Genomic DNA, 21,663 nt, shown 5'->3' with positions numbered 1-21,663 from the left:
CACACCTCTCTGGAAAAACAATGGATCAAAGAAACCCAACACATCCTGCTCTGTTGTGGGGGTCAGGTACTTAAAACAAAATGTGTTTTCTTTCTGCACCATCACAAGGGATGAAAAGCTGGTGCTGAAAACGTATCCCCCAAGCAGATATCTTTTTAAGGCTCACTGCTCATTAGACAACTGTTTACACAAGGATAAGAACAGGAAATGTGGGATTTAATGCCTGAAAATTAGAAGATAACACTAATGACTTCTCTGGAAAAACAGTAATAGAGTTGCCCACCTGGAGTTGTTAAGATGGCTCTATGGGCAAATGTTTTCCAGAAAGCGGTTGGAAACAGATGGATTTCCCATCACTGTCTGTCCCAGTGATGATTTTCCCCAGGAGAATCTCCACAGCAGGGGCACAGATAGTTATAAAAACCAGGCAGTAGTAGTAGAGGACACAGGACATGGATATTCACAGGTTATCAATATTTGGACAAAGTCCTAACTTGAGACCAATTGGCCTGTATTCGGAAGCCCACTACAAAGCAAGGACATATTCCCAGGAGAGGACATTTACCTGAGCTGAGAAATCCAAGTTCAATAAGTCAAAGAGAGTGCCAAATGAAAAATACTTAAGCTGGCCATATATTCATCAGTTTCTTTCAATCAGTCAGTGGGCTGAGCGAAAGAAACTTAACAAATTCCCCCATCCAGATGTAGCACCCTCCTAGTTAGGCTGCTAGGTAAATTTAGTTTTTGGATTCTTCTGTATTCAGAGGAGCATTGTTTGCTTGGTTTGGTATTTTCACGGCTTCAAAGGCTGAGAGTTTGATTCCTTCTCCCTGCCTCTATTTTGTAGAGCTTAGAGAGAGAGAATTCCAATGTCCAGCCTGAATATTAAGCAGGACCTAGTCAATCCATGGGGAGGTGTGCTCAGATGGTGGCTGGAATGCTGTTAAATAGTCTGAAGCCCTGAGGAGATGTTCTTTTTCCCTCCTGAGGGAATAGATTGCACCTTAGACTGGATGCTAGACTACTTTACAAGAGGCTGTATCTATGGACTGATTTTGTGCCAGGAGCCTGTGAGTAGAACCTCATACATGTGCTAAAGCTACTTCATGGTTCCAGGCCATGAACCTGTAGACTGTTCCAGTATGCCTTTCCCTGTGCAAAAGCTGCTTCATTGTCTCCAGCCATGAACCTTTAGACTGTTAAAATCTCCCTGTATTTGTACTACTGTTACTGAGTGAAAAGTGTCCTCTGCTAATAATACCTGACATATTGAAGTATCCCAAATCCCTAGTTAAAACTTTCTACCAGCAAATATCCTTTAAAAGACAACTCCTAGACCAGGGATTGTAAACCAGGGTTCTATGTAACCCTAGGGTTCCTCCAGAAGTTGTTAAGGGTTCCATGAGCAATGAGCAATGTCTGCCTCTCACACAAGTTACCAATAACACCATTCATCTTTGTAGCTGTCTGTAAGGGGTAATTCCTCCCAATGATCACAAGTATAAGAAGCATTACTCCCACTGACCATCACACTAATGTTTCATGAGTTGTAGATATAGTCATTTTTAGCATGGGTTCCCTGAGAGTGGAAAGGTATTTCAAAGGTTCCTCTGTGTTGAAAAGATTCAGAAAGACTGCCCTGGACTGTTCAATGAGCCAGAGTGTGTGGACTGTTGCTGTGAGCCTGGCTGCCTCTGCACTATTTGTGAAAGAACCTGTGTCAATAGTGTTGTATTTTGGTTTTGTGCTGCCCTAGGCAAGACTAAAATTGGGCACCCCCCCCTGCATCTAAACTTGCCCCACCCCTTCCTGTTTAAGATCCACCCTTTCATCTGTAAACTCAACCCCTTCCTCTTTAGATTCCACCTCTTCCTATTAGAGCTCCAGCCACTGACAACATCGATGGGGCGCTATTCCTCCCACTGACAACAACGGAAGGGCACTACTCTCCCACACTGACACCAATGATGGGGCACTACTCTCCCACACTGACACCAATGATGGGGCACTATTCCTCCCACTGATACCAATGATGGGGCACTATTCCTCCCACACTGACACCAATGATGGGGCACTATTCCTCCCACACTGACACCAATGATGGGGCACTATTCCTCCCACACTGACACCAATGATGGGGCACTATTCCTCCCACTGATACCAATGATGGGGCACTATTCCTCCCACACTGACACCAATGATGGGGCCCTATTCCTCCCACTGACACCAATGATGGGGCCCTATTCCTCCCACTGACACCAATGATGGGGCCCTATTCCTCCCACACTAACACCAATGATGGGGGACTATTCCTCCCACTGACACCAATGATGGGACACTATTCCTTCCACTGACACCAATGATGGGACACCATTTCTGCCACTGACACCAATGATGCTTACATTGCTGTGCTGACCCCTGCTCCAGCCTTGGCTCCCTCCCTCTCCCATCCACAGCCAGCATACCTGGCTGCAGCAGCACCATCTGCTCTGCCCAGATCCCGGTCGCACGACACAGACACTTACCGATCAGCTGTCTTCCTTCTCCGGCCGCTCTCCTCCTCTTCACCGGCTCCAGCTGCTCCCTCACTTGATCTTCTTCAATCTTCGCTTTGCCACTCGGCTCCTCCTCTCCAAGCTCCGCCACCTTGTCCATCATTGGCCACCTGTGTGCCTTTCCTGAGCTACAGATCCTGTGGCCAATGACCAGCGAGGAGGCAGAGCTTGCAGAGGGAGGGACAGGCTGCCATAGGCTGTTCATAGATCCCGGGGTTGTGGCCAGATGAGAGGGGCGGCATGTCATTTTTTTTACCCGCTTTAGTACATTGGATCATTCTTTATTGCGTTTTTTTTGCCTTCCTCTGGATCAACTGTGGGTAATGGATAATGTATATGAGGGTTTTTATATACGTGGGTTGTGTTTTTTTTTCTCAGTTGGTGAAACTAGATGGACTTGCGTCTTTTTCTAACCAGATTGCTGGTAACAGTAACTATGTAAGTTCAAACATTAGAAAAATTAATAAATAAATAAATTTGTAAATTAAACCAAGGTAAAGCTGTTTCATTTAACCTGTGGTCCATCCTGTGGGTAATAAAGGATACTGTATATCTGTCTCTCAGTACTCTTCCTAGTGAGAAATGTACACTCGCCGGCCACTTTATTAGGTACACCTTGCTAGTGCCAATAAAATATCCCCCCCCACCATTACACCACCACTTGCCTGAACCAATGATACAAGGCAGGATGGATCCATGCTTTCATGTTGTTTACGCCAAATTCTGACCCTACCATCTGAATGACAAACCTACCAGTATGCCCATTCTCCTCTGACCTCCGACATCAACAAGGCATTTTCATCCACACAACTGCCGCTCACTGGATATTTTCTCCTTTTCAGACCATCCTCTGTAATCCTTAGAGATGATTGAAAACCTCAGCAGATCAGCAGTTTTTGAAATACTCAGACCAGCCCGTCTGGCACCAACATCCATGCCACATTCAAAGCCACTTAAATCTCCTTTCTTCCCCATTCTGATGCTCGGTTTGAACTTCAGCAAGTCTTCTTCACCACGTCTAGATGCCTAAATGCATTGAGCTGCTGCCCTATGATTGGCTGATTAGCAATTTGTGTTATCAAGCAATTGATAAAGTGGCCGGTGAGTGTATAAAGCCATGATAAGACCGCAGTTAGTTATGTAGCACAACATTCTAGGACATGGCCTTATGTTCTATTCCAGTGTTTCTCAACCTTTTTTTTCATTCCAAGCACCCTTTAAAATGATGGACAATGTCAAGGCACCCTCTAAAATGATGGACAGTCTTGAGGCACCCCATTATAAAATGTAAAAAACTATTCTAATAGTTTTATATAACGCAGCAACATCCACATATGTAGGATGATTTGTTTTATATTTTGTGGTGATTTGTTCTTCCAAAGCAAATACACCTTTGCACACACTTAGTTTTTCTCCATTACTGAGCTATTGTGTCCCCAGCACTGATGGAGGGGGGCAGGGGAGGGTCCAACTAGGATGCTGTGCAGACAGCTGACATCCTCCTTATCAACTGGTGATGTAATTGGTTGTCAGGATGTCGGTGGCTAGGAGGTTTTAACGGTGCACAATGAAAACCTGTGGCTTTGTGTAACTAAAAGGCAGGCTTGTTCCACCTGGTGGCTTGTATACAAGTTTTGGACAGTTTTTTAGAACTTTTGCCAAGGCACCCCAGAAGAAACCTTAACACCCCAGGGTGCCTGGGCATCCTGGTTGAAAAAGGCTATTGTAATCAATATTCTGTACAGGCAGGGGAGATTTCATAGACCTCTCTTGTATCTCAATGTATTCCTTGTTTGGGAACTGGGACAATTATTGATCCTGGTTGTCATTACAGCATCTTCTTTAACCACTTCCCATCCGGCCGCTGTATATAAACGGCCAGACAGTGGCAGTGCATGGGCGGGTTGCCGTACATAAATGGCGCCCGCCATTTTGGATTGTGCACACGCCCTGGGAGTGCGCGGCACCGGACACAGCGGAACACCGATCGCTGTACGGGATCTCTGTGTGAGGTCCCGATCATGTGATCACTGATTGGCCAATCAGTGATCACATGAATAGGTGTAAGCAAGATGTCACTCTGACATCATTGTTTACTACGTGTGAAATCTGTGAATGATCACAGTGATCACATGGTACAAGGCTATTCACAACAGCCTTGTACCATGTGACAAGCTGTGACCAATCACAGCTCACACAGTATTTCTCAATGGCTGCAAGAATGCAGCCAGAGAGAAGGAGAAATGATTGCTTTTACAGCCTTTATGGGTATAAAAGCAATCAGTGTAAAAAAAAAAAAAAAAATCTTCATCACTCCCCCACAAGTAGTACAGTATCACTATGGTGACACTGTACTGCTAGGGTGAGAATATGCTGAAAAAAATCCCCATAAATAATAATATTAAAAAATAAAATAAAAGTGTAAAAAAAAGTTTTAACAATTATAATTTTTGGTTATAAACTAATTTGGGTTATTTTTTTTTACTAAAAAGATAACTTAATACATTTTGGTCAAGATTTATAAAGAAAGATTATTTATTTGCAAAATTTTATAAGAAAACACTTTTCAAAATTTGGGACTTTTTCATTTATATAGCAAAAAAAAATCCCAGTGGTGAATAAATACCACCAAAATAAAGTTTTATCTGTCTCAAAAAAATGCTACAAAATTCAAATGGGTACAGTGTTGCATGACCGCGCACTGAAAGCTGAAAATTGGTCTGGACAGGAAGGGGGTAAAAGTGTCCGAACATGAAGTGGTTAATGAAGAACAAACCTACCCAGGAGCGGACTGACCATTTGGAAACTGGGGCACTGCCGGAGGGCCCGGGGTCAGTAGGGGGCCCCATGAGATGCCCCTGGTACCTTTTTCATAGGCTTTATTGAGTTTGGGCAAGGACACAGGGGCCCCATGATCCCCTATTGCCCAGGGGCCCCATGAGTTGTCAGTCCGCCCCTGAACCTACCAAACATTTTACGAACCTAAAATATCTGTAAACCTCGAGCCCACACACTGACTACTGACCCCCTTAGAAGTTCCTCCAAGCTCCCTTATTACAAAAGTTCAGAAAAATCCCTATATATACCACTTTCCAATACTTTTATAGTGGTCACGTGACTGCTATCATTTTTTAGGATCTCCTAGGTTTGTGGACAGAGATTAAGGGCTCGTTCACACTTGACAGTTTTACCAATGCTTGCCAAATGCCCCTATAGCGTTTGGCAAGCGTTGGTCCGGCGTTTGCAGAGCGTTTTTTAACGCTCGGCAAACGCTCGGCAAACGCCGCATGCTCAGTTTAGCGGCGGTTGCTAGGCATTTGCGGAGCGTTAAAAACGCTCCGCAAATGCCTATAATGAAGTTTAAATGGTGTTACCTCTCTGCAAATGCCCCGCAACCGCACCGCAAATGCCGGCCGGGCATTTGCAGAGCGGCACCATAGACTAGAATAGGAGGCTTCAACGCCTCCTGACTCGACCAGAGGCGTCCGTTTTGCCACGACACGATGCTAATGCTCCCGTTAGAACAGCACCATGTGCTGCAATGTGCAGAATTGTCAGAGGCATTTGGGAAGCGGTAAAAACGCTTCCCAAATGCCTCTCTGCCGCCTGCACACAACGCTAGTGTGAACGTAGCCTAATATTGAAACTTTTTCCGCCAACATGACCACTCTCTCTTGCACTTTAGCTCCCTGCAGACCTCTATGCACAGCTGCTGTCAATCAAACAAGAAGGGCAGTCCAGGAGGTATGGCTGCCTGTGGACATCCCACCTCCTGTGGACGCCCTCAACAACTATCATCAGAAATTCACTTTTTTTTTTTTGGCTACTAAGCATGCCGTCGAAAGAACAAAGTTTGTCTCTCCTAGAAGTTAAAGCTGGACTTCAGTCTTGCACAGTTGTACCGGCTCCTCTCCTGGACTGGAATTGCTTACTCTGATTTCTCTGCACACTGTGAGCTTCTCATCATTGCATTAGATGCTGCAGCATGTCAGAGAGAATCCATCTGGAGGACGTTCATCATCATCTAGCTATTTCCTCACCAGCCTGACTGTCCCTGGCTCAGTACTATCATTTATTGGATTCCAGCTCTTCAATCGTGGAGGTTTGAGAATTACATATTAGTGTAACCTAGGGTGGTCTGCATGCAAATACAGCCTGCCTAGGAAGGGTCACTCCTCTAGACTGACACCCACCCATTAAGACAATGTGATATTTGTCTTCCATTGCTAGATTGTAAGCTTTAATGAGCATGGCACTCATAGGATAACCAATTTTTTTTTAAGTCCGCGGAAGTGCGAAAAACGAAAACCCGTAAGTGAACAAAAAATGTGCTAGTGCAAAACCAACACAAAAAAGTGCACTTAGGGGTGTGCTTTGTCCACCCCCCGAAGGGGTAGGATCTCTACCCTGATTCCCCCGGGGCACGAAACTCCTGACAGGGACTAAGGTTCCCATATGGTCCACCTAGCCAAAAGGCCTGGCGAACCCCTTTCCTTGTGGCTAGCCTAAGTCAGCCACCCAGTACTAGGTCAGGGGGCTCTCCCGAAGAGAGACCCCCTAGGGACAGGGGAGGAAGGAACCAAAAGGCCACACATCCTCCCCCTAGACTTCAGGGTAGGCCCGAGGACCCACACCCTACCATCCGTGAGAAAAAAAACACATAACTGAAAAGTGAAACAAACGTGGGAGAAAAAATAAATTAAATAAATAAGTAAAAATAAAAAAGTGGCCGTGCAATTGTGCACTGGCTAGGCCCTGAGGCCTGTAGCATAAAAATTGCCCTGGACTTAGCCAAAAGGCCTAGCCCTAAAAGGTGCAGTGCAGAAAAAGTGTTTTGGATCAGTGACCATGTGCACGTTTCACACTTGGGATCCCATCCCCATGTGCTACTAAGAGCACCCCTGAGGCGACCACTCAGGGGGCACTGTTCCGCGGACTCTCTGCCTCCCTGACCCCTGGCCAGACAAGGTAGACACGTTCAAACCAGGAAGAACTGGGCCCCTCTGGCGTTCCTGGAGGAATTACTCCCGGGCCCCAACTGCCTGTGGGCACGTCGGTTTGTGTTCCGGCCTGTATTAACCATCAGGACCCCCATCCTTCCAGCAGGAGTACTATACAACCAAACATACCCACAAGCAGGAATGATGGTGGAGCACCACCACTGGACACTGATAAGAACAGATACTACACTTGATCTTAGCCAGAAGGCTGAGAAGCGATAACCAATAGTGATTTTGGACTTGCCATTGATGGTTTTAATGTTACTCTACTTCATAGGGATTAATTTCCTATTATTAGTACCATCAATATCCGACCCACTTATTGTGAATGGGCCTAGGGGCTTGTATGTATGTAGCTCTTGTGGTGCTGTATTTACACAGTATTGACAGTTTCATATCTCCCACATTTGGGACAGCTTCCCGTGGGGAACACATGCATACAGCATAATTGACGTCCGGAAATCCTTACTATGACATTGTTTTTAATCTTTGTATGTTTTATATGTATGTTGTGGTTACTGAGCACAGCTCACTAATTCTATTTTGCTACGAATAAATAAATATTTTTGAACCATATAGACTGATCCAAGCCTTGTTTGCTGTTGAATTAAGCACTGGTCTCATTGGTTGGGCTTTACCCACTCATGCGAATAATTGTTTTTGTGTCTGCTCATGGTTTAGACAGCAACACTTATTGAAGTGATTAGACAATCAGTGTTTTCTATACTTCACTCCCATTTTCTTTTTTCTTGGTGTCACTGCAGCCTAATACCCCATGGATTAGTGCCAATGCAGTATATTATTTCCAGGATTGGTGTCAATTATTATTATTATTATTATTATACAGTATTTATAAAGCGCCAATAGTTCGCTCAGCGCTGTACATTACAAAGGGGGACAGAACATGTGACAGAACAATACCAATACAATGCAAAACATGAGGGGATCGAGGGCCCTGCTCTTTCAAGCTTACAATCTAGGAGGGAGGGGGTGGTGGCACAGGAGGAGATAGCTGTGGGGGATGGAGTGGTAAGAAGAGTGGAGGAGGTCGGCAAGTTAGCAGGGGGTGGGGTAGGCTTCCCTGAAGAGATGGGTTTTCAGGGTGCGCTGAGAGGAGAGTAGGTGATAATCTGATGGGTTGGGGCAGGGAGGTCCAGAGGATGGGTGACACCCTGGAGAAGTCCTGGAGGCGGGCATGGGAGGAGGAGACCAGGGAACTAGAGAGAAGGAGGTCTTGTGAGGAGCGGAGTGTGCGTGCTGGGCGGTACTTGGATATTAGGTCAGTGATGTAGTTCGGGGCAGTATGGTGGACAGCTTTGTACGTCAGCGTTAGGATTTTGAATTTGATCCGTTGCGCAATCGGAAGCCAGTGGAGGGATTGGCAGAGGGGGGTGGTGGAAACGGAGTGGTTGGAAAGGTGAATGAGTCTGGCAGCCGTATTCAGGATTGACTGAAGCGGGGATAGCCAGCGGCGAGGCAGGCAAGTGAGGAGGGAGTTGCAGTAGTCGAGTCGTGATATGATGAGGGAGTGGATGAGCAGTTTAGTGGTTTCTGGGGTTAGGAACGTGCGGATTTTGGCGATGTTGCGGAGGTGGAGTCTGCACGAGTTTGTTAAAGATTGGACTTGGGGCTGGAAGGATAGGTTGGAGTCCAGAATGACACCCAGTACTCTGGCCTGCGGGGTGGGTTTGATGGTAGCATTGTTGGACGTGACGGAGAAATCAATGGGGGGTGGTGTCCGAGCTGGGGGGAAGACAAGAAATTCGGTTTTGAAGAGGTTCAATTGAAGGAAGTGGAGCGACATCCAGTCTGACATGTCGCTCAGTAGGTGTGTGATTCGGGCTGAGACCAAGGGGGTGAGGTGAGGGGTTGAGAGATAGATTTGTGTGTCGTCGATGAAGTAAATACCCCCAGGATTGGTGTCAGAACAGTACATGGCCCCAGGATTGGTGTCAGTGCAGTAAGTGCAGTAAGTGTTCCCTGGGATTGGTGTCAGTGCAGCCAAATACCCCATGGATTAGTGCAGATGCAGCATATTATTTCCAGGATTGGTGTCAATGAAGTAAATACCCCCAGGATTGGTGTCAGAACAGTACATGCCCCCAGGATTGGTGTCAGTGCAGTAAGTGTGCCCGGGGTTGGTGTCAGTGCAGCCAAATACCCCATGGATTAGTGCCAATGCAGCATATTATTCCCAGGATTGGTGTCAATTAAGTAAATACCCCCAGGATTGGTGTCAGAACAGTACATGCCCCCAGGATTGGTGTCAGTGCAGTAAGTGCGCCCGGGATTGGTGTCAGTGCAGCCTAATACCCCATGGATTAGTGCCAATGCATCATATTATTCCCAGGATTGGTGTCAATGAAATAAATACCCCCAGGATTGGTGTCAGAACAGTACATGCCCCCAGGATTGGTGTCAGTGCAGTAAGTGTGCCCGGGATTGGTGTCAGTGCAGCCTAATACCCAGGGGCGGACTGACCATTTGGAAACTCGGGCACTGCCCGAGGGCCCGGGGTCAGTAGGGGGTCCCATGAGATGCCCCTGGTACCTTTTTCATAGGCTTTTTTCAGTTTGGGCAAGGACACAGGGGCCCCATGATCCCCTATTGCCCGGGGGCCCCATGAGTTGTCAGTCCGCCCCTGCTAATACCCATGGATTAGTGCCAATGCAGCATATTATTCCCAGGATTGGTGTCAATGAAATAAATACCCCCAGGATTGGTGTCAGAACAGTACATGCCCCCAAGATTGGTGTCAGTGCAGTAAGTATTCTAGGAATTGGTGTCAGTGCAGCCTAATACCCCACGGATTAATGTCAGTGCAGCATATTATTCCCAGGATTGGTGTCAATGAAGTAAATACCCCCAGGATTGGAGTCAGAGCAGGAAATACACCCGGGATTAGCGTCAGGCTAGTGTAGTTCCACAGAATTGGTGTCAGTGCAGCATAGTACCACAGGATTGGTGTCAATGCAGCTAATAAACATTGAGTACTCTCTCCTGAATGGACCAATATTAAGGCTAAATGGTTTTACAAACCATTAGGATGAGAGTACCTCTGTGTGCAGAAGTGCAGGCTTTCTGGGTGGCTGGCTGGCACGAATGTGGGTGGATGAGCAGGCATGTGGGTGGGTTTGCAGTTGGGCATGCAGCCTCCCTGAGTCCCAAAGGTGTCAGGGCCAAGTCCAAAAGCTGTCATTGCTGTTGCCATTGTCTTGCCTATCTCCCCGGTTCCCCAAAGAGAGCCATACCTGGGAGAGGTGCAAGGATGCCATTGTCTGTCGCAAAGATGTGAAGTCGTAGGAACTTGGGGTTCGCCCCCAAAGACACCTGCTGCTGGAGAATGCCTCTGATGGACTCTTTAATTACATGGACTCCACCTTTGCAGGTATGCAGGGACAGCACAGAGTCTCAGTAGGATTTAGGTATTAGAGACTTAAGAAAATACTATCATGTTGGACTTTGTACTATTGCATTTTATTCAGTAAAGCATTGAAACTTTACCTCTTGTCTGGTCTGAAGTTACTCATGGGGTGTCATGCAAGTATCTGGCACTTTGCACTCATTCTACAACTTGGGTCATTGGCACATGGGGTATGAAGAATCAGCACGTTAAGAGTCATTTTAGAGCAAGTTATACATGTGGTTGCCATGAGCAAGAAAGGTACAGTCAGCAAGCAGCTTGTGGGAACATGTGTCTGGTATAGGTGGAATTGCCTCTAGCCATGAGGGAGATGTTGTCGGCACTCCCAAGGCCGCATTTCATGTCCCATAGCTACCAGAATGGAACTGTACTGCAGAGGTCCCCATCCTGTACATAGGTACGGAAGTTCAAGAGTTAAAGTCAAGTACACGTTAGAGCCCACGCTATGAGCACAGTGGGGTTGCATGCTGGTATTGGGACCCGTAGTGGGAAACACTGGACAGGTGGTTGTGGTCACTTTTCGCCACGGCCTAAGTAATTGCAAGCTACAGTGGGAAGATGTACATTTACACGGGGACCCGAGAGTAAACTGGAGGACAGTAGAGTAGAGGCCCTCCTTAAGATTGAGTATTTCCTAAAGGCATTTAGGCCTAAAGGCAAGGTATTTCCTTGTCCAATGGCATTGGTGAAAACGGCACTAAAGCAAAGGTACTCCATATGTGTGAAGTAGATAGAGTGACTCTGTCACAAGTGCCTAGCGTCGCCCAGAAGAATCCACCCCGTTGTAGGCCACTCATATTTCCTAGACATGGCACCCAACGAGTTCATTGGAAAACATGGAGGACGTAACAGACAACCACCATCCTACACTTACATGGCCTCCCTGAAAGGCATGGTAGGGGTTGCGGACCTGTTTTATGAACAGTGTCTTTCTTTGCTCAGCAAAGCAATAATATCAATGCAATTGTCAGACATAAATAATTCAAAAGTCTATGTGCATCTTCTTGTCAAGGTGCCCATTATGAGGGGCTCCCTCCATCTCTGCAATAGAAGATGTTAGAACATACAAAGGTGAATGGGGATGCCCACAATTCCAGTATCCAAGACCAGAAGCTCTCTACCAGGCTCCACCAAAAACTAGGATTTCAGTTTCGGATGGATGTTCCCTTTAAAGCCCAGTACTTTCAATCACAAAATCATACAAAAAATACTGTTTCCAAAACGTTCGTACCAGATACCGGATCGTTTTTGTCCAAAAATACAATACAAATACATCACTTCTGAATCTTCTTTCTGTCGTACAAGAATTTTTGTAACGTTAGTAACCTTCTCACTTTTGATATGAGACTAGCCTGCAAAAAAAAAAAAAAAAAGACGATCATGCGTCCAATATTCTCACTGTAAGGGGCTTAAGTAGCAATGCTTATGGCCCATACACACGATAAGAAAATCATACGAACGTTTTTGTATGAGGACTAATCGTCTGATAATCTGATTGTTCGTACACAGCTTTCGAGAGCCGATCATGACAATACATGCAACAATACCCAAAGGAACAAGCGCAAAAATGTTTCTTGTATGACACCAGATTGTACGATTTTCGTTTAATAAGTATAGTGGTCATCCGAAAATACAATACAGTACATTCCTTCTTGTTTGAAAGTTTTCTTTTGTACGAGAATTTTCTAAAGTTTAGTACCCTTTTCATTTTTGATATGAGACTAGCATGCAAAAAAAACTAGGCGATCATTCGTCCAATATTCTCATTATGTGTACAGGGCTTAAGTAGCAATATTTATGGCCCATGCAAATATATACATATACATATTGAAATGTGTTTTTTATATATTACAAAATATATGAAAAATATTTTTAAAAATATATTTTTTTAAAATATATTCTTCAGATTTTTTTTAACATATAAAAAAGTAATTTTAACATATATTTTTACATATATTTGTGAATGCATTTCAAAAATGTAGATTTGCATTTTTAAAGACATACTGTATATTTGAAATGTATTTTAAAAAATATTTTTCATATATTTTGTAATAAAAATACATCTCAACATGCAGTATATATATATATATATATATATATATTTTAAATTAAAATATATTTTGAAACATATTGAATATGGCCAAAGTTGTAGCATTTCAAATATATGGCAATATATTTGGGAAAAATACTTTAAAAATATATTTCAAATATATTTTTTTTCCATATCGGCAGATCGTACAATTTTCGTTTAATCAGTGCAGTAGACGTCCATAATTACAATACAAATACAATACAATTCAGTACTTCACTTTCAAAAATTTTTCCTTTCGTATGAGAATTTTCGCAAACAGTACCATTTTCATTTTCAATATGGAGACTAGTATGCAAAAAAACCCAGATGATCATTCATCTGACACTCATCAAGTGAACAGGCATTAGACTTGGTTCACACCTATGCTTTTTTGCTTTTGATCCGTCTTTTAATGATTTTTGCATTGTGCTTTTGCATTTTTACACCTGCGATTTTGCTGGGGGGGTTTTTCTGCCTTTTCCCCACATTTTGCTTGTTGCGTTTTTTTCAGTTTTTTTTTTTTGTTAAAGTGGAAAATTTTTTGTTGCTGGGCAGAAAAAAGCAAAACGTAGCATAAATGCTGTAAAAACGCGGCAAAGATGCACTGCAATGCGTTTCAGCAAGTTGTCAATTGAACTCTATTGTAGCAAAAATGCTGCTTTTTGCATTTAAAAAAGTCCCTGACCCTTTCCAAAAACGCAGCAGCTCAAAAAAGCATAAATGTAAACATGTCCCATAGGAAACCATGTTAAATGGACTGTAGTACGTTTCTGCGAAAAGCACAAAAAAAACCGCATTGATGTGAACCAGGGATAAGTGAAGCAGTCATCTCAAATCACAGGTTTTTACTTTACTAAATAAACGTTTTGCTAATCTGCAGAGAATGTTTTCTTGTTTTGCCTCCACAACCTATTTAAAAGAACACCGGGCCATCATGGAAACATCTTCTTGATGATTTTACTTTTAAAACTTCACTTTACATTATTTACCGGCGTTCTAACGGGGAAGCAATGTTTTCATAATTATCTTTTCCCTTTCAGCATCCATCAAGCTGTCAAAGGTATACATTGGGTAAATTAGCCATCTTGTTTTCTGAAAGTACTGTATTGGTGACTTACATTGGTTGTCGCTCCATTCATTCTTTTCCTTTAAGGTAATCACTTCATCACTACACAAAAGGCTTTATTATGTAAAAAAGCCGAGAAATAGAAAAGACATTACCTTTGTCCCTAATAACCCATTACAATCTACATTTCACTCTCTGACTTCCATTAATGCTGAATTCCAGGCAGGTAGAAAAGACACAAATGTTTGCAGCTCTCCATTCATTAGTCATTAGTACTCCATTAAATTGATTATTTTAAATGCAAGCAGTCCCAAGGCAGGTGCGGGGGGTGCGCACAACGGGTGACACCTACCACACGGGGTGACATTGGACCCACTCCACGAAAAGGTAAGTTGTAAAGAAAGCCGATGATCACAGCAGGTTGAATCGGATCTGCGGATTGGGTAGCATAATGGATCAGAGTCCGATCCATAATGCTTAATCCGCAGATCCAAACCATCCTGCGGGGATCGTCGGCATGCAACCTATGCGGGGTGACACCGGAGCCACTCCACGTAAAGTTAAGTTGTAAAGAAAGCCGATGATCCCTGCAGGATGGATCGGATCTGCGGATTGGGGAGCATAATAGATTGTAGTCTGATCCGTTATGCTCAATCCGCAGATCCGAACCATCCTGCGGGGATCGTCGGCATGCAACCTATACAGGGTGACACCAGACCCGCTCCACGAAAAGGTAAGTTGTAAAGAATTTTTATTATTATTATTATACAGTATTTATAAAGCGCCAATAGTTCGCTCAGCGCTGTACATTATAAAGGGGGACAGAACATGTGACAGAACAATACCAATACAATGCAAAAAATGAGGGGATCGAGGGCCCTGCTCTTTCAAGCTTACAATCTAGGAGGGAGGGGATGGTGGCACAGGAGGAGATAGCTGTGGGGGATGGAGTGGTAGGAAGAGTGGAGAAGGTCGGCAAGTTAGCAGGGGGCGGGGTAGGCTTCCCTGAAGAGATGGGTTTTCAGGGTGCGCCTAAAGGAGAGGAGAGTAGGTGATAATCTGATGGGTTGGGGCAGGGAGTTCCAGAGGATGGGTGACACCCTGGAGAAGTCCTGGAGGCGGGCATGGGAGGAGGAGACCAGGGAACTAGAGAGAAGGAGGTCTTGTGAGGAGCGGAGTGTGCGTGTTGGGCGGTACTTGGATATTAGGTCAGAGATGTAGTTCGGGGCAGTATGGTGGACAGCTTTGTACGTCAGCGTTAGGATTTTGAATTTGATCCGTTGCGCAATCGGAAGCCAGTGGAGGGATTGGCAGAGGGGGGGTGGCGGAAACGGAGCGGTTGGAAAGGTGAATGAGTCTGGCAGCCGTATTCAGGATGGACTGAAGCGGGGATAGCCAGCGGCGAGGCAGGCCAGTGAGGAGGGAGTTGCAGTAGTCGAGTCGTGATATGATGAGGGAGTGGATGAGCTGTTTAGTGGTTTCTGGAGTTAGGAACGTGCGGATTTTGGCGATGTTGCGGAGGTGGAGTCTGCACGAGTTTGTTAAAGAGTGGACTTGGGGCTGGAAGGATAGGTTGGAGTCCAAAATGACACCAAGTACTCTGGCCTGCGGGGCGGGTTTGATGGTGGCGTTGTTGGACATGATGGAGAAGTCAATGGGGGGTGGTGTCCGGGCTGGAGGGAAGACAAGAAACTCTGTTTTGGAGAGGTTCAGTTTAAGGAAGTGGAGCGACATCCAGTCTGATATGTCGCTCAACAGGTGTGTGATTCGGGTGGAGACCGAGGGGGTGAGGTGGGGGGTTGAGAGATAGATTTGTGTGTCGTCGGCATAGAGGTGGTAGTTGAAGCCGTGAGAGTGTATGAGTTGGCCAAGGGAGGAGGTGTAGATGGAGAAGAGAAGGGGCCCGAGGACAGAGCCTTGAGGGACCCCAACAGAGAGGGGGAGTGAGAGGGAGGTGGTGGCATTATAGGTAACGCTGAAAGAGCATTGTGACAGGTAGGATGAGAGCCAGGAGAGAGCAGAATCTCTGAGGCCGAGGGAGTGTAGTTTTTTGAGGAGGAGGGGGTGGTCGACTGTGTCGAAGGCCGCAGAGAGGTCAAGGAGTAGGAGCACTGAATAGTGGCCATTAGCTTTGGCGGTTAGCAGGTCGTTGGAGAGTTTGAGTAAGGCAGTTTCGGTGGAGTGTAGGGGACGGAAGCCGGACTGTAGGGGATCGAGGAGGTTGTTGTCGTTGAGGTGAGAGCATAGGCGGGTGTAGACTAGGCGCTCGAGGAGTTTAGATGTAAATGGGAGCAGGGAGATGGGTCTGAGGTTGTTCGGGTCATTGGGGTCCAGGGAGGGCTTTTTAAGTATGGGGGTGATGTGTGCATGTTTCAGAGGGAAAGGGAAAGTGCCGGAGGAGAGGGAGAGATTGAAGATGTGGGTGAGGGAGCGTAGGATGGAGGGGGAGGGAGGTTGTAGGAGTTGTGAGGGGATAGGGTCAAGGGGGCAGGTGGTGAGGCGGGCATCAGAGAGGATCTGGGAGACTTCTTCGATGGTAGTAAGGTCAAAGGTGTGGAGTGTTGGGGGAGCTTCAGTATGAGGAATGTAGGGTGGGGTGGGAGAGGAGGTAAGAGCAGTGGTGGGGCCGTGGGAGAGGGGTGTAGAGGGGGTAGCTGAGTGAGGGGGAAGGGGGTTGGAGGGAGTTTGAGCAGCGACGAAGTCCCTGTGGGTTGTGTCGAGGGGGAGGGGGGATGAGGGGGTAGCTGTGTGAGAGGGGACGGGTTGAGAAGGCGTGTGAGTTGCGGCAATGTCCTTGCGAATTGTGTCAATCTTGTTTTTGAAGTGATTGGCAATCTCAAGGGCAGTGAGTGAGGTGCTGGGTGGAGGTGGGGGTGGCGAGAGTAGAGAGTTGAAGGTGGAGAAGAGTCGGCGAGGATTGGAGGAGAGGGCCTTGATGAGGGTCAGGAAGTAGGCTTGTTTGGCAGTATGGAGGGAGGAGGTGTAGGTGTGGAAGGCAGATTTGTATCGGGTGAAGGCTTGTTGGGATTTGGTTTTGCACCATAGTCGCTCCAGGGCACGACTGTGTCGTTTGAGGGTTTTGGTGTGATCAGTCTGCCAGGGCTGGAGCGGTCGGGGTCTGATGTTGCGTGTGGTTAAAGGCGCTAGTGAGTCAAGGGCTGTTGACAGCGCATTGTTGTAGGCGGTCATAGCCAAGTCGGGGCAGGACAGGGGGAGGATGCGGTCATGGAGTTGATCAACTGCGGAGTGGAGGGAGGCAGGGTTAAGGTTGCGGAGGTTACGGCTGGTAGTAGTGTGACATTTGGAGGGGTAGGCATTGGAGGATGAGGAGATAGAGAAGGTAATCAGGTTGTGGTCAGAGAGAGGGAAGGGGGTGTTAGTGAGGTTGTGGGGAGCGCAGCGGTTGGAGAAGACAAGATCAAGGATATTACCGTCGGAGTGGGTGGTGGATTGTATGCACTGTGCAAGTGCAAAGGAGGAGGTTAAGTGGAGGAGACGGGCTGTGTCCGGGTTGTCGAGGTTGACAGGGATGTTGAAATCACCAAGGATGATAGTGGGTAGCTCAGAGGAGAGGAAGAAGGGTAGCCAGGAGGAGAAGTCTTCCAGGAAGCGGGGTATGGATCCAGGAGGCCGGTATATCACAGCAATCTTTAGGGGGGTTGGGGAGAATAGTCGGACGCAGTGGGCCTCGAAGGAGGAGAAGGATAGGGAGGGGGGGTTTGGGAGGACTCGGAAGGTGCTCAGCGGTGACAGGAGCAGGCCAACCCCACCACCTTTACGACCGTTGGGCCGACGATCCCCGCAGGATGGATCGGATCTGCGGATTGGGGAGCATAATGGATCAGAGTCTGATCCGTTATGCTCAATCCGCAGATACGAGCCATCCTGCAGGGATCGTCGGCATGCAACCTATGCGGGGTGACACCGGCCCCACTCCATGAAAAGGTAAGTTGTAAAGAAAGCCGATGATCCCTGCAGGATGGATTGGATCTGTGGATTGGGGAGCATAATAGATCGTAGTCTGATCCGTTATGCTCAATCCGCTGATCCAAACCATCCTGCGGGGATCGTCGGCATGCAACCTATACAGGGTGACACCAGACCCGCTCCACGAAAAGGTAAGTTTTAAAGAATGCCGATGATTCCCGCAGGATGGATCGGATCTGCGGATTGGGGAGCATAATAGATTGTAGTCTGATCCGTTATGCTTAATCCTCAGATCCGAACCATCCTGCAGGGATCGTCGGCATGCAACCTATGCGGGGTGACACCGGACCTGCTCCACGGAAAGTTAAGTTGTAAAGAAAGCCGATGATCCCTGCAGGATGGATCGGATCTGCGGATTGGGGAGCATAATAGATCGTAGTCTGATCCGTTATGCTCAATCCGCTGATCCGAACCATACTGCGGGGACCATCGGCATGCAACCTATACAGGGTGACACTGGACCCGCTCCACGAAAAGGTAAGTTGTAAAGAAAGCCGACGATCCCCGCAGGATGGATTGGATCTGCAGATTGGGGAGCATAATGGATCGGAGTCCATTATGCTCAAACCGCAGATCGGAACCATCCTGCGGGGATCGTTGGAGGGGGTGTCACCAAGTGTTACCGCACCGGGTGACATAAACCCTAGGGTCTCCCCTGAAGCAGTGTAAGTAGTCCTGAAATCCTAATACACTTCTTGTCCTAGGGTGACAGTGCTGCTCTGCCATAGGTACAGTACAGTGCAGTGAGTGAGCGTTGTCACCCTAGCACAGGAAGTGTGTCCCTGGCAGGATCACCGAGTGACCATAAAGAAAACAAAATGCAGCTGCTACATATAAGGGGGATTGTGTTCTGCAGTCCTAACACACTTCAAGTCTTAGAGTGACTACACTGCTGCTTCATAAATACAGTGCAGTGAGTGTTGTCACCCTAGGACAGGAAGTGTGTTACTGGCAGGATAAATTTTAAAACTAATGCAACCAATACATAAATGCAGAGGGGGGGGTGATCTCTGATCTTATGATACTCATTGTATCTGATCTGATACAGTGAGTAAGTGTTGTCACCCTAGGGCAGGAAGTGTGTTACTAACAGGATTGCCAGATAAAATTTAGGAAAAAAATATGAAAAATGGAAACTAATGCAGCCAATACATGTAAGGCAGAGGAGATTGCGTTCTGTAATCTTACCATGCTTTGTGTCCTATGGTGACAACTTTGCTGCCCATAAATATAGTACGGTGTGTGAGCGTTGTCACCCTAGCACAGGAAGTGTGTTACTGGCAGGATCACCAAGTGACAATGAGAAAAATAATGCAGCCACTGAATATAAGGGGGATTGTGTTCTGCAGTCCTAACACACTTCAAGTCCTAGGGTGACTACACTGCTGCTCCATAAATACAGAACAGTGAGTGAACGTTGACACCCTAGGACAGGGACTGTGCTACTGGCAGGATCTCCAGGTGAAATTTGGGACAAAAATGTATAAAACTAAAACTAATGAAGCCAATATACATATATAAAAGGGTGTGTTTTGTTCTGTAGTCCTAACATGCTCTGTATCCTAGGGTGACAACACCACTCCTCCATAGAATACCATAAGCTGGCGTAGTCACCTTAGGACAGGAAATTTGTTACTGGCAGGATAAATAAAAAAAATGTGAATAAAGGAAACTAATGCACCCAATACATATAAAAGGGGGGGGGGGTGCTCTCTGATCTTAACACTGCTCCTCAATATAGTACAGTGAGTAAGTGTTGTCACCCTAGGACAGGAAGTGTGTTACTAGCAGGATTGCCAGATGTAATTTAAGAAAAAAAATTGAAAAATGTAAACTAATGCAGCCAGTACATGTAAAGGAGGGGAGATTGTGTTCTGTAGTCCTAACATGCTTTGTGCCTTAGGTTGACAACACTGCTCCCCCATAAATATAGTACAGTGTATGAGCGTTGTCACCCTAGCACAGGAACTGTTACTTGCAGGATCACCAAAAATGTATAAAACGAAAACGAATGCAGTTAATACATATAAGGAGCGTATTCTGTTCTGTAGTCCTAACATGCTTCATGTCCTAGGGTGACAACACTGCTCCTCCATAGAAATACATACCATGAGTCAGTGTTGTCACCTTAGAACAGGAAGTGTTTTACTGGCAGTATCACCAGATGAAAAATGTGAAAGAAAATGTGAAAAATGAAAAACTAATGCAGTCAATACATTTACAGGGGTGATTGTGTTCTGCTTTGTGCCCTAGGTTGACAACACTGCTCCTCCATAGAAATACATACCATAACTCAGCATTGTCACCTTATGAAAGGAAGTTTGTTACTGGCAGAAGGAAACTAATGCAGTCAATACATATAAAGGAATACAGTGAGAGAGGGTTGCCACCCTATGACAGGCAGGGGCGGACTGACAACTCATGGGGCCCCCGGGCAATAGGGGATCATGGGGCCCCTTTGTCCTTGCCCAAACTCAAAAAAGCCTATGAAAAAGGTACCAGGGGCATCTCATGGGGCCCCCTACTGAACCCGGGCCCTCGGGCAGTGCCCGAGTTTCCAAATGGTCAGTCTGTCCCTGACGACAGGAAGTGTGTTACCTATTCACCAGATGAAAATTATGAAAAAAATGTGAATATAAAACCTAATGCAGCCAATATATATAAGAGAGAGGGGATTGTGTTCTGTAGTCCTAACATACTTTGTTTCCTTGGGTGACAACACTGCTCCCCCATAAATATAGTACAGTGAGTGAGCGTTGTCACCCTAGCACAGGAAGTGTGTTACTAGGAGGATCACCGGGTAAAAATAAAGGAGAAAACTTGAAAAAAGAAAACTAATTAAATTACTGCATCTAAGGACTTGTAAGTTGTAGTACAGTATATTCCATTTTTGTTCTTGGGTTTACATATACTTTTAGCAGGGGCTTTTATTGTTTTCTCAACTATTTTTGGTTTTGCACCTATTTTGCAATTCGTATTTTTTTTTTTTTTTAATTCTGCGGATGTTTCTGTAGGTGTTTATCAGGTATAGTTTATTTAGCATTGGCAATACACATGGAAAATATATGTATAAGATATAAATGTATAAAAAATGTATAACAGCAATACCAGGGATAAGTGCTCATTAATTACCAACCAAATTCATTTCACTGCCGTCGCTAGGAATCAGGGTGGATAAAAATCAGTGATTTTTTAAAAAAAATCAAAAAAATCAGATTTTTTTTATTTAAATTGGATTTTTTTTATTTAAATCGGATTTTTTGATTTAAATTGGATTTTTTTAAATAAAATGCTTTTTGAGGAAAATATATTACCATCCAAAGGTTATTCCATCATGAAATAAAGATTAGTTTTTTTAATTATGTAGAATAAGGCTGTATATGTTTAATTGTTTTGGTAAATAAATTCCATGAATCCATTCACAATGTCATGCTCTTCCAGAGGTTTCTGTAAGATTATTGGGCAGTTTCTCTGCCTACAAGATATTATCACAGATGCTCGGTTTACTTTTGCAGTTCTCAAAACTGAATTTGACTCAGCGGAGATCACATGCCTCTTCT

The 21,663-nt window shown here is 45.5% G+C and overlaps 1 pseudogene; it reads right to left on the bottom strand.

Annotated features, from left to right (window-relative positions):
* Window positions 1–7,658: 7,658 nt before the first annotated feature.
* Window positions 7,659–7,775, bottom strand: LOC149462534 (U2 spliceosomal RNA; annotated as a pseudogene).
* Window positions 7,776–21,663: the final 13,888 nt, after the last annotated feature.

Source organism: Staurois parvus, unplaced genomic scaffold (genome assembly GCF_062004578.1).
Source record: "Staurois parvus isolate SC_StPar_1 unplaced genomic scaffold, SC_StPar_1.0 ptg000173l, whole genome shotgun sequence".
Classification (NCBI taxonomy): Eukaryota; Metazoa; Chordata; class Amphibia; order Anura; family Ranidae; genus Staurois; species Staurois parvus.
This window is presented reverse-complemented; position numbering and strand designations above follow the sequence as displayed.